The sequence below is a fragment of the Euprymna scolopes genome, chromosome 40 (genome assembly GCF_053919585.1).
Source record: "Euprymna scolopes isolate OS-2025 chromosome 40, ASM5391958v1, whole genome shotgun sequence".
Classification (NCBI taxonomy): Eukaryota; Metazoa; Mollusca; class Cephalopoda; order Sepiida; family Sepiolidae; genus Euprymna; species Euprymna scolopes.
Genome location: NC_136521.1, coordinates 60,137,691 through 60,153,951, shown reverse-complemented (window position 1 = coordinate 60,153,951; position 16,261 = coordinate 60,137,691).

Genomic DNA, 16,261 nt, shown 5'->3' with positions numbered 1-16,261 from the left:
TATATATATATATATATATATATATATATATACACATACACACAGAGTAAATCTTGCGTTCTGGTGGCGATGAAATCGCTAAACGCGTTTTGATATTGCTTAAGTATCTCTTACACTGAAAGTTGTCGAGATGCTTGAAAAACGTGGTAGTTGGTAGGTGAGAGAACTGGAGAGTATGACGGATGAGGCAAAGTTTCTAGGACAATTCTTTCGACTTCTGCAGGGTCGATTAAGTAAAGTGTAGTCAAGCATCGTGGTGGAGAAGAATTGGATCATTTCTGTTAACTAATGCTGGGTGTTGTTGTCGAAGTTTCTGATGCATTCCATCATTTTTGTTGATGGTACTAATCAAACACAATGGTTTCTCCTGCATATATAAATAGTAAATCTTGAGTCGTCTTTATTTACATATGATGCAACAGTGCTCAATAATGTTTTAATATACATTAATAAGAACATTTTAACCCGGTACAAATGAGCAAAGTTATAATCTGGCGACCATAATATTTAGTTCTCTAAACAATATTATCACACAAAAAAAAGTGAAATGAATAGACGGAAAGAAAGATCTCTTAGCCGGTTAAAAATAGGACAAAATTCAAATTATCATTGTTAAAATTATAGCTCATTGATCTCGAATAATTGATTTATTTTTAATCATGGTTAAATGTATTTAAATTTGTTTTCGTTTTTGTTTTTTTACATTCTAATCCATATAAATCTATATTAATCTACTGAGCTTGCCATGAAATTCATATCATAATACATTGTCCGCTGCACATTACTATGAAAAAGATCCATCTTAAGTTTCATCATAATCGGCCTTGCACTTTCCGGAAAATGGTGGAACTTATATAGTAAATTCAATTTATCATTATTTATAATTAACCGTGAAACATAGCCTGATTATCGCAAAGATCCAAACTAGATGTTCTGCTATATTGGCTTAGTCGTTCTTGGGAACAAATGGACTGAACAGCCAGAGAAATACAGATTTTAATGATGGCATTTAAAATTTAACTTACTTGCACATGTACCTTTTTGCGTGCAAACAATAAAATCCCAGCGCGAAGGCTGACTCAACGGGCCATATTTTAGTAGGTATATATATATATATATATATATATATATATATATTTATATATAGTCATACATGGATATATCCAAATACGAATGACAGTATCTTCGACCTGTCAGAAACTGTATATGTCAGCAATATTGCAAACGATATTGTTCTTTTGACTTGGTGGAAAGCTTTGAAAGCTTATAAAGTATTTACGCTGATGGGAAAACATGGAACGATAGAAATTTCTGATATATATATATATATATATATATATATATATATATATATATATATATATATATATATGTGTGTGTGTGTGTGTGTGTGTGTGTGTGTGTGTGTGTGTGTGGTATTATGCGTGTGTATGTCTATATGAGAGAGAGAGAGAGAGAGAGAGAGAGAGAGATACGGATGAATATGAAATATTTTCTTGGTGTCCTACTTCAGCTGAAGAGGTATGTTAGTTGAAAATCATTGACGTGTGTACTTCTTTTTTAAAGCAGGAAATTGCTTCGACATCTAATTTCTCGATGGATTCAAGTAGACGTAACGTTGTCAGCATATCACCAATCAATATATAACATAAGTTATGCGCACGCACACCACATAGATCATGCACTCAAGACATATTAGTAATTTAAAAATATAACCATATGGATACATTCAAAAAGGCACCTAAGTTCGCAAATATACATGCTCACCTATGTTTGGTCACATAGAGTTAAAATGTGATATTGTAATGCAATGCACCGTATAATATTTGTTCTTTCAATATATAAAATACAGTTACATATTATTTAAATGAGAAGGCCGGTTGACTATACTCGCTGTCGTATAACTGGTATATAACGAGTGTCTATAAGAGGTATATATATATATATATATATATATATATATATATATATATATATATATAAGCAAATGATGTACATGTAATATAATCTTCTATAAAATGCAAGCAAATAATGTAAAGCACGTGAAATAACAGGCCCACATTTTTTTGCAATTGCCTTAATAGAGATTATACAAGATGATCGGCTGGTATTAGTTACCATATATAAATCCAAGTTTAAATCATTTTGTTGAGCAAAGAAAAAAAAACATCCGCATCTGGAGTCTTAATGTTGATGGAAGAGAAAGCAGTTGATGCATGTCTCATGAAAACAGGAGATATTCTGTCCAGTAATCTTTTATTCGATTGAGAATCTTACTACTCATCTACTTGACAAGCGGAAATGTACAACTTTTATAGCTTGGATTATCAAAGAGGAGATAATCCATATTTACAACATTCTCCTCCCCACCAGATTTCTCACTGATAGGGAAGAAAGTCCCTTAAATGTCCAGGCTCCCTAAGGCCGTCTCGACACTCCATGATTCAGGGTCGGTGTACTCAAACAGGAAGGCCCTTCAGTATGAGGCTGTCCGTAGCTCCAAAATACCTCCCTCCGAAATGTTTCCTCCTCAAAAGAGGAGACAGTTCCGCATGAGGGTCTCTGGATGAACACGTTTCCTCAGTGTAAGTCCTTCATCTGTCAAGAATTCAGGTGTTGGCCAATCCAATGTATCTCAACGGAGACAGTGCCATTAGTTATACAACGTGTCAGGAGCAATTTCAGTGCCATGATCTTCTGGGGGAGCTGCTACTTGACCTGTGAAATGTTAAATACTTCTTTTTCATATGTAAATGGTTTTGCATGGACTCAATTGCCTGTAGGACATTCTGAATATCTTCTTCATCCTTTTGATATCGAGATTGGAATTATTTTTAAAACAAATGCAAAACTCTTCTTTCTTTAAAAAATATTAATTATGCTTAAACTAATTAATTAATGTAAGAATAAAAAAAAACAGTAAAAAACAGACACGTACACATACACCTTTATCTCTATTCACAATTAAATTTATTGACACGGCACACGATTTGGTGACAGAAAAAATATTTGCATATATCGTATATTTATTTATTAGTATAAAATCTTACCTCGCAGGGGATTTTTTTTGTTTTTTTGCCGAATATTGAAACTAAGGGATGGAACAACTGACCGAAAAAAAACATCATATTTACTAACTGATTACCTCACTTGCATGATTTTACGCTCAACTTTTGCAATAAAATAATCAAATTAAACTGCAAATTATTTTTTTTTTAAATGTGCATTGTTCACCTGGAGAGCTTTTTTAATTTAGACTCTACGGCATCGAAACTCTCAAAATCAACTAAAATATTTCCATATAGGTCGACGGAATGACACGAAAATCGGGGCTGGCTCATCGTCTAGAAGTCAGAACACTAGAGATGATTGGATAAATAATTTTTTTTTTTACACGGTGATCACCACTTATCAAGGCCCGGAAGCCACTCAGGGATAAGGGCTATTGCAAGTACATTGCGTTAGTGTGGAGAATTGATGAAATGTTTACTTAAGGGGGCGGTTCATTCGGAATTTGTTAACGTTGGACTTAAACACATCCAAGTTGTAGTCAGGTGGGAAGCAGGCAGACGGAACAGAGTTCCACAGGCGTGCAGTTCTAAGAAAGAATTCTATGGATAAGTAAAAGAATTGATTTCAATGTGGGAACTTTCCACGCGATTATATAGGAAGAACTGAAGATGCGGGAGATTGTGCGAATGCACCGATCCACAACCATTTGATCAAGATTGGCATCCAAACAGTTCCTCTTCCTTTCTATTGTCAAACCATTGCGCCCTGTGACTTTTAGTTGATCTCCAATCCCAAGGAAACCCATAGAGGGATGTGTAGTAAGATTATTGCAGAAATTAAAATGGCCGTGACGAGAAGCACACAACATGATTTCTATTGGTCCTTCTAGAAGTTGTTGGAACGACACAATAAATGCATTGAAGCCGGAGGAGATTACTTTAAAGTGGACTAGAGTTTTATGTGTTTACTCTCAGAGAAAGTAGTCATATGAAAATGTCTGAAAAAATATTGAAAGGCACCTCGTAACATGTACGCGGATGCAAGTTAATTTTTAATCAGATAAATCGTAACTGGGTACAGAGGCCGCGAGACTCGTTCTTGAATAGTGGGTCAAGCTGTTAATCGAACCGAGACAGTTAAAAACACATTGATCAATCGATAATGTCGAGAAAGCAAGATAAAATACTTAAGATAGACACAGATCAAACCGATCGATCAAAATTGAAATGGATCACAATTAATGTTATCTCGAGACATTAATGTCTAGCAACACTAAGGAGGCATAACATGACGAAAACCTGCTTGTTAATCACTCTCTCTCTCTCTCTCTCTCTCTCTCTCTCTCTCTCTCTCTGTATATATATATATATATATATATATATATATATATATATATATATAATGTATATACAGCATAATCATCGGTTTTTGTCAGATCACCGTTAAGCAAGGCTGAGCTTGGCTAGTACCAGATGGTTGACCATTTTAGTATCCTAGGTGCTGTATGTGCTCTCCGCTTATCTCGGCATTTGTTTCCAGTCGTCCTGAACCTTCACTTGCTACTGGTATTTAACGATGCCGATTCAGGAGAAATGTAATCGGAGATTGCGAAATTCTTACCACAGCAATTTGGAGTTGCAGTCACCCTTAGAATGGATATCCATAGCCTATCCACATTGTAGGAAGCTACCGTATATAGATCTATACAACATAATCATTTGATTTTAAAAGGAGAGTAAATGGTCCAAATATGGGTTGGATTATTTTGTTATTAAATTTCATACAAAGAAGTAAAAATGCATAAAAGTCATTCGTGAAAAAATGTGAAATTTTAGCAGTGTTTATCAGACAGCATTATTAGATATTTATCAAACTAAAGTTCTTTGTAGTATGGTTCCATAGTGTTGAATAAAGGGCACCAGTTTTAATGTAGAATTGAAATATATACGATTTGCATTGAATTAAGTCTATAGTTATCAAATACCTATTAATCAAGATTTCTTATGCCTTCTCAGGAGTTTTATTCTAAAACCATACACTTTATATATTTTATTGAATCAAAATCTGAAAAATAGAACCGAAACTGCTGATGAAAACTGCAGTAATGATCAAACACACATGTATAAAACTATATTATAATAGCACTCACCTTAGTTCGATTAAAGCGGCTTCCTCCGAAGGAGAAAGTGTCATTGGAGTATAATATTCACAATCACTATTTTCAGTAAATTATTATACGGTTAATAGCGTCTGAAACCTTGTAGATCATAGAAAATATTGTTCATTAGAAAATCACCGTAATTTTTGGGAACGTAAACAAATAGTATTTATTTATTTACTTATAAAACTGTTATCACTCTACCATAGTTCATATTATCCGAGGTTCGTATCACAGAAACAGTCAAGCTACGCTGACGCGAGATAGCTTCTCGAAACAAGTGTTCGCCAATAGGAAAGTATTAAATCCACGGCAAATGCTATTTCCATGTATCCATCTTTTCGTCTGCGTCACAATTTTCAGCACGTTAGAAAGTAACGTTAAAAGGAAATAACAGTTTTCTTCGTTTCTATCCAGTAAATTCTCACAAATAAAACCTTGAGGAACTCTCAGCGAACATTTTCTTGTGTTTCCTTTCTTTGCGAAAAGAATGTTATTTCTATAAAAACCACTAGACGAAACAACTGAGAGCGTCATGCATGAATGTCTAAAGATACTTTTTTTCATATTTTCTTTTCTTTTTTATTCATCCCGAATGGATCAAAGGAGGTTGCAAATTGCGTTGCTATAGTTATTGAAAATATAAAAAATTGGAGAAATAATGACAAAACATTAAAATAGAAGAAAAATATTCGAAAGTACAGTTTAAAAAAAGCGAAGTTATATGGAAAGCAGGAAAATGGTGTGATTTTTTAGTCACGTGCTTGGGAGAACTAACAGATGTATATTTAGTATTCTACCAGGCTCAAGTATTTATCTTTTTATAAAAGCGGAAAACGATCAGGAATAATAATTCACATGCGTCCCAAATCAGCATTTATATCCCAGTTTGTCAGATGAACAACAGCAGAAAATATTTAAAATAATTGACACATTTTTAACCCTAACCCATTTTTAGTTGTGACTTGCAGGTTCACCGTTCCCAATCCGGTCGTAAAATACGCTTAAATATAATTTAATTTTTGAAAAGGTCGTATTTATTATAACAAATCCAAATATCTATTAAACATTTCATTGTACCATAAATATGCCATTGATTTCAAAAGTAAATGACTTTGTATCATCAGCTAGAATCGAAACTAAGAAATTTAGAGCTCCAGCAGCGACGCCTATCGTTTGAGCTTTCGATAGATAAGAAAGGTTTAAAACTGAACCATTTAAAACTATGAATGAATTTGAGCATGCGCAAAAGTAATAAAACTATTTAAACAAGTTGTAATCGACATTTTGCATTTCATTTTTGCCGACATATTCCTGTACACGTTACTCATCTTTCTGAACAATGATTTTATTCGCTATAAAACTGTTGTGGAGACGCCCACTAATTAGCATACGTGGGTGAACAAGATATAGATAAAGGTATCAAGTCAGCAAGACCGGAGAGCTGTGCTACCTTTGTAAATATGTATTATATTTTCGTCTTAATATAATTTGTTTTACCTTTACTTTCTGCGTTCGTGTTGTTATTGATACAGACACAACAAAAACATTCTCGTGTATTAAATTTAAATTTCCTGTCATTTTGTTATGAAAAGCGACATAACCCATTAAGTAAGAAATTAAACAACATAAGTTGAAAATATATTTGGAAAAGGTTAGAATCGAACCCAATGAGGAAAGTTTTAAAAAAAAAGAATACATATTGAAATCCTAGAAATGCAGAATGATTGTCATTGTTCTCGTAAATAACGAAATATTATTCATGTCAGGCATAGATATTTGATTTAGGAATGCCGTCGATTGTTCATTCTTTTAGAAATAACTGGATATTAAATATGTCAGTTAAAAGAATGGACAACACGAGTTTAAGAAATAACGATTAACAAATAGGTTACATATTAAACGATTCAAATTGGGAATTCTTTGTTTACCAAAAGTGTGCATGGACATACATAGGTAAAATCCACGTGAATTAATTTCACGGGGTGAATCACGCTTCTGACGTCATCAAGAAAGGAGATGTCCAATATATTGATACAGGACTCGGAGATAGACAGTCACAGAGGCAGAGGCACAGTGAGAGACAGAGCCAGACAGAGCTCGTCAGTCACACTTGTAGCTTACGGGGAGGGGGGAGATGAGACAAAGCAATCGAAAAGGCTTGAGTCTCTGACCAGCATCAGTTGGCTGGATGAATAAAGAATTCCCATCTATATTTTTTAAACTGTTGTTTTCGTCTGTTGTCATTCCACTAACTGAAAAGGAAAATCTGTTTTGTCTATCATCTTATAAACGAACTTCATATAACTCCCTCAAAGTATTATGTGTACCCGTTCGACATCATCATAAGTGAAGTATCTCTCCCTCTATATATGTAAAAAGAACTGTCCATGTCGCATCTCTTTCTTAACTAATAATAGTATGAAGTCCCCAAGTATCACCACAGTCGTCATCGTGATATAAAAAGTATATAACTGTCATCATCATCTCTCTGATATGTATCTCTGATATGAAGCCCGACCCGACTACACAACAATACGACCAGCAGTTTAAGAGTTTATCGGTTAAATATTTGCACGCAGACACATAAACATACATATGTCTACTGTTTGGTTTATATAGACCATGCTCAACGTTGATAACTTCGATGATTTAAAGGTGGCATCTTAGTCAACGTGCTTGTGTCGTATATGAAAAGAATGAGAGAGAAGAAAGAAAAAGAGAAATATCTACTCAATGTGAAAGAAAAGAAAAGAGAAAAAAGAACGAAAGAATTAAAAAGAAAAAGAAAAATCTGTTTAAATTATACGAAAAAGAAGGAAGGAAGTCAGATGGAAAAAAGAAAAAAAAAGAAGAAAACTATAAAGGATGGAATGACGTTCAGGAGAAACGTAGAAATGAATAAAGGGCCGTTACAATCGAACAGAAATGAATAAAATACAGGAACCGAATAAGGAATAATAATGTTTATAGTTGAGAAGGTGTTTTGTTGTTGTTAAAGGAAAGGTATTTAGTTCAAGTAGCATTATAACATCTTACTCGACAATGTCTGATGTAGCTGTAAGAATAGAATTTATTAGATTTATAAAGGAAGTTTTGTAGCGTTGCCAACGTTTACACACGGACCAACACGTAAAATGCAACCTAGATCATATATAAAATAACGCAGACAGTTATATGAAATACTTTGCCGTGTGTAAATGACGTCATAGTACGGGAAAAAGAGACTATAAAAAAAGGAGAGGGCATGGTTATGTGACCAATAGTTCAGGAACCACTATTGTTCTTGGCCTTTGGGCCGGGATCCAAGTGTAGTATCTGTTGCGGCAGATACTGCAATCAAAGACCATATGTGGCAGCAACCCCACATATAAGACTATTTCTCTTGTAGCAATCAGTTATTGGTCAATCTAGGGAAAACCCTTCATACCAATTGTCACTATCCAGTTCCCCCTCGCGGGAGCTGGTTCCTCCCCCTTCATTGCACATTAAAAACGGCCTTGTGCCTAATTTGCTCAGTGGGGTAGCAAATAAATATCCAAGCGTAGTATCTGGTCTGATGCTACACTTAAGGTAACTTGTCTCGGTCAATGGAGTGTAAACCCTCTATACTGAGACCATTATTATTTTGGGTCCCAACCAGAGTACCCATTTTCTTTCTTTTCGGGGAGCTCTTTTAACCCCACATTAAAAACGAGCTCGTGCCATATTTTGCTTTGGTTGGAAAGCAAATACATACTTATAGTTTAAGAGTTTATCGGTTAAATATGTTCACAGAGACATACACATACACATATTTACTGTTTTATTTATATACTAGCAGGGTGCCCGGCGTTGCTCGGGTGTTTGGAGGTGTATGCTGTGCAAAAAAAGCAAAAAACAAAAAAAATGGTTATTTTTTTAAAACTTTGACCCCTATTATGGCCCCTTAAAATTTATTGTTTCGGGCTCAAATCACTTTATTAAGTTAGAGCCATGTTCAAGGAACCTATATCTAAAATTTCCAGTGTTTAGACCCAAAATTGTCGGAGGAGTTTGGTAGAGTTCTTAAAGGTCAAATCGTTGAAATTTGACCCCTTAACAGCCAAATTTCTGGCTGACACCCGTCACATCGATTTTCCCAAATCTCAGTACCCGGTATTTCAAATTTCGAGTCTATAGACTAAAAGTTGGCAGAGTTATTGCGTAGGGAAATGTACACAGACAGACAGACACACAGACACAAAGACAGACAGACAGACAGACAGACACGTTCACTTTTATAGATATATAGATACTGAGTTGAATGTTGCTTAACATCGGTCATTTAAAGATAACATACTTCTTAGCCTTCTGACTAAGATCACTGTGTAGTATCTGTTGTGATGCTATACTTCACCTTTTCTTTTGTCGGTCAGTGGAGAAGAAATCTTCCATAACAGAGAATTTTTTTTTATTTTTGTTCGTATCAAGAGTGCCCCTTTTTGGGGAGCAGGAGTTTTTTTCCACATTAAAAATTGGCCCTGTGTCTAACTCTGACTATGTGGGAAGGCAAGTAAGTAGGAATATCTTAATCAACATTGTTTTGCTGAATATGAAAAAATGACATTAAAAAAAAAACAAACAAATAAGACATTGATCTACTCTATGCGACGAAAGGAACGAAAAAAAGGACGAAAAGAAGGAAATACAGTCACGGCAAGAAAGAGAACATTAAAACCAAACAAGATGGAGTAACGTCCACGTGAAACATAGAAATAAATTTTAAAAAGAACGACTCAATCGAACAGAAATGAGAAACGCAGTAACCGAAAAAAATGGAAGTATGATTTAGGGGAACATTATCAAAACCATAACAATTTTACAAAAAAATATTTTTCTACCCCGCGTCTTTTCTTAAATACTGCGTTATTATTTTTTTCATTCGTAACTTGTAGTTTCTTCTTCTCTCCGTTCGTACCCACCCCTGTCCCTTCTTTCAATATTCTGTTACATGGTCAGACTTAATAAGTGGCAAGTCTCGTAATTACCTAATATTTTTCAATTCCTTCAAGGCTCCAGGCTAAACGGAGAGCTACAATTGATTAATTAACGAAAAGCCTAATTAGAAATACCAATAGCTTACAAACCTCATAGCAAAACGAAATTAATCTACACTCATTAACACATACATACATACATACATACATAATGATTGCAACGTCTTGTCAGACGAGTGCCACTCCCTCAGACACTTAAATTCCATGAGCCCAAAAACGACTTCTCTCGCCACAGGACCATTTTTATAGACAAATCCCTGAGGGAGTATCTATACAAAGATGATGTTACATAGTCTTAGCTTTGTACGACAGCTAAGTCTCTCTCTCGGTTCGAAATGTATAGATCCAGCAACAAGCAAGAGCAAGATAGCCAGGAACAAATTAAACTGCAGACCAGCTTAATGCGGATACTGGTCTCCCACTTTATGTTTTTTTTTAAATCAAAGATTTGCTTCTCCTAGAAAGGTTGCCTTCACCACGGCTTACAGGAGCCCTCTCCACCCCAACACAAACATACATACACACAAACACACACGATGCTAGTTGGCCGTTTACCCTGAAAAAGGGTTCATTCGCCCATACATACATACATACATACATACATACATACATACATACATACATGCATGCATACATACATGCATGCATGCATGCATACATTTTAATATTTTAATCTCCATATATTTTATTTTATTCTAATATGAATTTTCTAAATTTTAAATTTTTTATTTAATGCATTTTAGTAAATATGCACTGTTCTGTTTTTGCATGATTTCCGGTCTTCCTTCTGTTAATTTTGGCTGGTGCAAGGGAGATAATTAATTATTTTTTTTTTACTTTTCCTTCTTTCTTTGTTTTAGTTAAGGGGAGGTAATCCATGTTTAAGTTAGTCCAAGGGAGGTAATTAATCTATCTTATTCATTTTTTTTTACTTTTTTTATTTTAAATACCTGAGGGGATGAAGGCTATTTACATTTCTAAGTCTTTTATATATGTGTATTGTATTTTTTAAGGTAGACATACTTTCCTTAATTTTTATACTTAATTTTATACTTAATATTTATACTTACAGTTGCCTACATGTCCATTTTCATTTTACTAATTTATGCGTTAAGTCGACTGCATCTAGAATACTCTTGAAGAAATTCCTTTATGTGGGGTCTTCGTTTGCTGTTCGGTCTTCCCGGTTTATTAGGAGCGCTTGTCTCCTATGTAAACAGGCTTTGAGGATCTCACTGCGTACATTCCAACAGATATTTTGAAGGTCATTAATATTCTTTATAATCTGGTATTTCTCCGCATCACAAAGGGGCACCGTTTTGAGGCTGGTCAGTATGCTGTTTATTTCTCTATTAATACTGAATGGTCTTCCGTTGTCTTTTAGCTGCCATACCTGGGCGGCTAATGCTGTCTTTATCCTTGTTTTTGCCCTGAAGGAACAGTTGCACATGTAAAATCTCTGCTTAAATGTCCTTTTCGTCATGCCTATGTATATGTCTGGTGTATCGTTAGTCTGATGTGTTAGTATCGCTTCATATACGAGGGATTTCACCCTGCATTTTCCCTCTAATGGGCAATCCTCCACGGATCTTCAAGAGCAATCCGCAATTTCATTTTCATTGGGTTCCTTTGCGATGATCTTTATATAAATATAAATATATATATAGTAAGTGATGAATATGTATATATATACATATATATATATATATATATATATATATATATATATATATATGGCTATTATGTATGAGCCTGACGAATTCCCACGGGACTTAAACGCGGAATATTCTGTGTAGCTTAATTGCCATATATAATTTAAAAAAAAAACTTACTACCAAGCTCTACATATGTATCGAGCACTGTTGAAGCAAATACTGAAAATTTACGCATAAAATTATATCTCTGTATGTTTATGTGATTAAATGAAATAATTTATATATATATGCATATATGTATATATACGTATATATATATATATATATACGTATATATATATATATATATATATATATATATATATATATATATATATATAGTCCTCGCGCGAAAGAGCAGGACACAAAATGTTTTAAATAATAATAATAATAATAATAATAATGATGATGATGATGATGATGATGATGATGATGATGATGATGATAGAATAACCATGACAATGATTTCGCTGGCGAGGACTACCATTGAGCGTAAACAGTTATAAAGTCCTTTTGAAATTTTCATCTCTATTTTTCTTGGTATCTACTGAATATTTTTAATGAAACCTATATGAAATACGTTCCTTATTAACTTGTAAAGATTTTCTATTCTGAAAGAAGTTTAAAAAAATTAATCTAAAAAGTTATTTTAAAATTTTTGTTTTTGTTAAACAAAATATTTTCACTGTAGGCTTTGAAAATAAAGGTACAAGATTCAATTTGAAATTTATTTAAAGTGCACTTTTATACATTTTACAAAGTAAGGTATTAAATTTTTATACCTTACTTTGTAAAAACTATTTCATTTAATTGCATTAATTACTATACAAAGATATAATTTTATACGGCAATTTTTTGAATTTACTTCAACTGTACTCGATACATACTTAGAGCTAGGTAGTAAGTTTTTAATTCTATATATGAGCGAAACAGAGTTCCACAGGCGGGCGGTTGTAGCAAAGAAGCTTTTGGTACAGTAAAACTTGTACTTGCTTGTACTTGAAACGACATTCACCCTGGAGGAGTTGAGTCGGCTTCATGAAGATGCACATCTCGTACCACTGCGGCCCAAGCCCGGCGATCGGAGGCAAGATCCCGAGTGAGCAATAGCCAGTCACGTCTCCAACGAGACAGGCCATAGATGAGCGAGCCCGAAATAAGCTCAGCGTCGGCTTTGATAGTCCCGAGCCACGTTCTTAGCTGGCCACCGACACGTTTTTTCCAGCCGAGTAGAGGGCGTGGGGAGATAGCCTCGTTGATAAAGACCCCTGCATCACAGCGAGAGGCATGGCCGAACCATCGAAGGCGTCGGGCCCGCAGTAGGTCAGTAATTGCCTGGAGATTGCAGCGACGCCGGACTTCTTTGCTGGCGACGAAATCCAAGGGACGGACATGGAGAATGCGGCGGAGATTGTAGTGGTCGAAAACTTTTACGCGTCGCAGATCCGCTTTCCGTATAGGCTAGGTCTCACATCCATACAAAAGTATTGAGCGGACGAGGGCCTGGTAGATTCGTATTTTTATCCTCAGACGTATTTCAGGCCGTGACCATAGTCGCCTTTGGAGTCGACAAAAGGCAGCTCGTGCGGCATTAATGCGCGCTTCAATCTCATTCATGCCTTGACCGGTACCAATGAACGTGCAGCCCAGGTATTTGAAGCTATCCGTCTCCTCGAGGGTTTCCCCGTTGAGAGTGACGGAGGACCTTTCTGCTTGGGGGATGCCAGCCGATAGAATCTTCGTCTTGCTGGCGTTGATTCTCATGCCGATGGCAGCTGCCTTCTCCTGGATTCGGTTCAGCACCGTCTGTATGTCTCTGTAGCTCTCCCCGAGAACCGCAATATCGTCCACGTAGTCCAAATCGGTGAGATGAAAGTTACGCCCCACCACGACGCCAGGATATCCAGGCAGCGCCTGCTCCATGATCCAATCAATAGCGTAATTGAAAAGGGTGGGCGAGAGCGCGCATCCCTGGCGGACACCACTGCTGACGTTGAAGAAAGAGGAGCCCTGGCCATAACAGCGGACACGCGTGCGAGTCCGATGGTAGTAGGCCTTGATCAAGTTGAGTAGCTTCGGGGGGATACCATCTGCTTCCATCACTCTCCACAGGGTACCGCGGTCGACCAAGTCAAAAGCGGCAGCGAAGTCGATAAAGCATACGATTGTACGCTGTTGGTAGCACCAGCGCTGTTCCAAGGCTCGCCTCAGCGTGAATATTTGGTCGGAATCCGCATTGGTTAGGACGAGTCCTTCTGTCCCTTTCGTATTGAAACCGTCTCAGAATGAGGATAGTGGAGACTTTGGCAGCGACATCTATAAGGCTGATGCCTCTGTAGTTACTACTTGTCCGTTTGTCACCCTTCTTAAAAAAAAAGGAATAAAAAAATAAGAAGGGTAAGAAGGTACAGTAAAAGACAGTTAGCAACTGTTAATGTGTTAATGGCTGTTGTAGTAAGATCAGTGTTGTTGTTTTTTAAAGTATTGTAAGGGGTATATAGATTGAAGCTCAGAGGAGCATGTTCTATAGAAAAAAACGATAGACTGGTGATGCATTTTTCGTGGTAAATCGGTTAAAGGGAAAGAAAAAGGCATTACCGGGTTTTAACTTTGGCAAGGCAGAGTAGGGTCCTTGAGCCAGCTCTCCCCCAGAAATTGACGTAATACTTCCTATAAGAACGTGTCTGTCTGTTATACCGCTAGGAGATTCCGTAAAGAGTTAGATACCCTCTAGAGCTGTGAAATGAGGCAACCATTTCTTTGGCGACCTTACAGGCAGATTTGATTTCAGGTCAGATTCAGAAGTTTGTCAGAACTACAAGCTTATTGGGCCCAGATAGAGATTAGAGAGGTTTCGGTGAACATGTAAAAACCTGTTTTTAGATGCGTTAAAATCAACCAGCCATTTTTAACTCATTGCCGCACATGCTCAAGGTCTGAGGAAAGAAAATCAGAGAAAACTTGGTCGTTGTGAACCTTGGAAGTGTTGCCATCAATCGTAGTGGAAAAATATTGAACAATATAACTCGCTCAATAAGGCAAACAACCTGGGGGAGTAAATACACCTGACAATCTTTGGTACCAACACAGTAATTCAATAAGATAATAGGAGATACACCGGATTGCTAATTTAACATGTTATTCATGACTAGTACCAAAAAGCTAAGAAAAAATAATTACACATAGGATTACTGCATGTAATCTTAATAGGTGTACTCTTGAAACGCAAGCAGAAACACTTTATAATACCAGAAACAAAACGGCGTTAATACAGGAAAAGGAGGTGAACGAGTCTCGTGCTGAGTAGAACTGCCATACAGGCAAAAATTTGAAGATCTTTTTTTTTTTTTTTTTTTTTTTTTTTTTACAAAGGCATCACCACATTATCAAGGCCCAGAGGCCACTCAAGGATAAGGGTTAAAGAGTGTACAATAGAAATTGGTCAATATAGTAATCATTAGTAATGAAAATTTGGTAAATTTAATAACTTATATGGAACGGCTCATCAAGAACTTATTTACTTTAGACTTGAACACAACCATATTGTAGTCAGCCGGAAAGCAGGAAAACGGAAGACAATTCCACAGGCGTGCAGTTCTAAGAAAGAAGCTTTGTTCATGGAATCTACGTTTAGGTTTAGGCACAGATAAAGAGTGGGGGGAATTATTGATAGTGTTTACAGCTAGACGAGTGTTTCTTGTGAAAGTTTGGCGAGGGGGGACCATAGATTGAAGCTCAGTCGAACACTTTCCATGAAAATAACGATACATCAGAGACAAACTCGCAACATCTCTTCTGTGAGATAGAGGTTGCAAGGAGGAGAAAAGGACATCTCCTACGAGGCTACGAAGTCTATTTTGAACTCTATCAAGGCAGGACAAGTCCTTTCTAGCAGCTCCTGCCCAGATGTGGCAACAGTATTCCATCCTTGGACGTACCTGGCTCTTACATAGGTAGAGAATAGCATCAGCAGTGAGATATCTACCGGATCGATAGAAAGATCCCACCATTTTTCCAGCGGCCTTGGCAACAGCTTTGATATACGTGTTCCATTTAAGATCAGGAGTAATGGTCAAGCCCAGAAGCTTGTCAAAACTTGAGGCCTCCTGAAGACGAGAGCCATTCATTTCAATCGATGACAAATGTGAATTAGAATGTCTATAGAAATATAGTTACCAGGTGTTTTTTTAAGTGTTCTTTTACAAAAGATTACTATATTTAATCTTATTAAAATTACTCCCCTAAAATACGTTATCTACCGAAACAGGCAGTAAACACTTTCAGACTTTATTTAAAAAGGAAAAACATGTTAAGTCAAGCAAAATATACAGGGTAGAAAACTAAAAAGAAAATTAACAAGTCTGGTGATGAGTTGCACG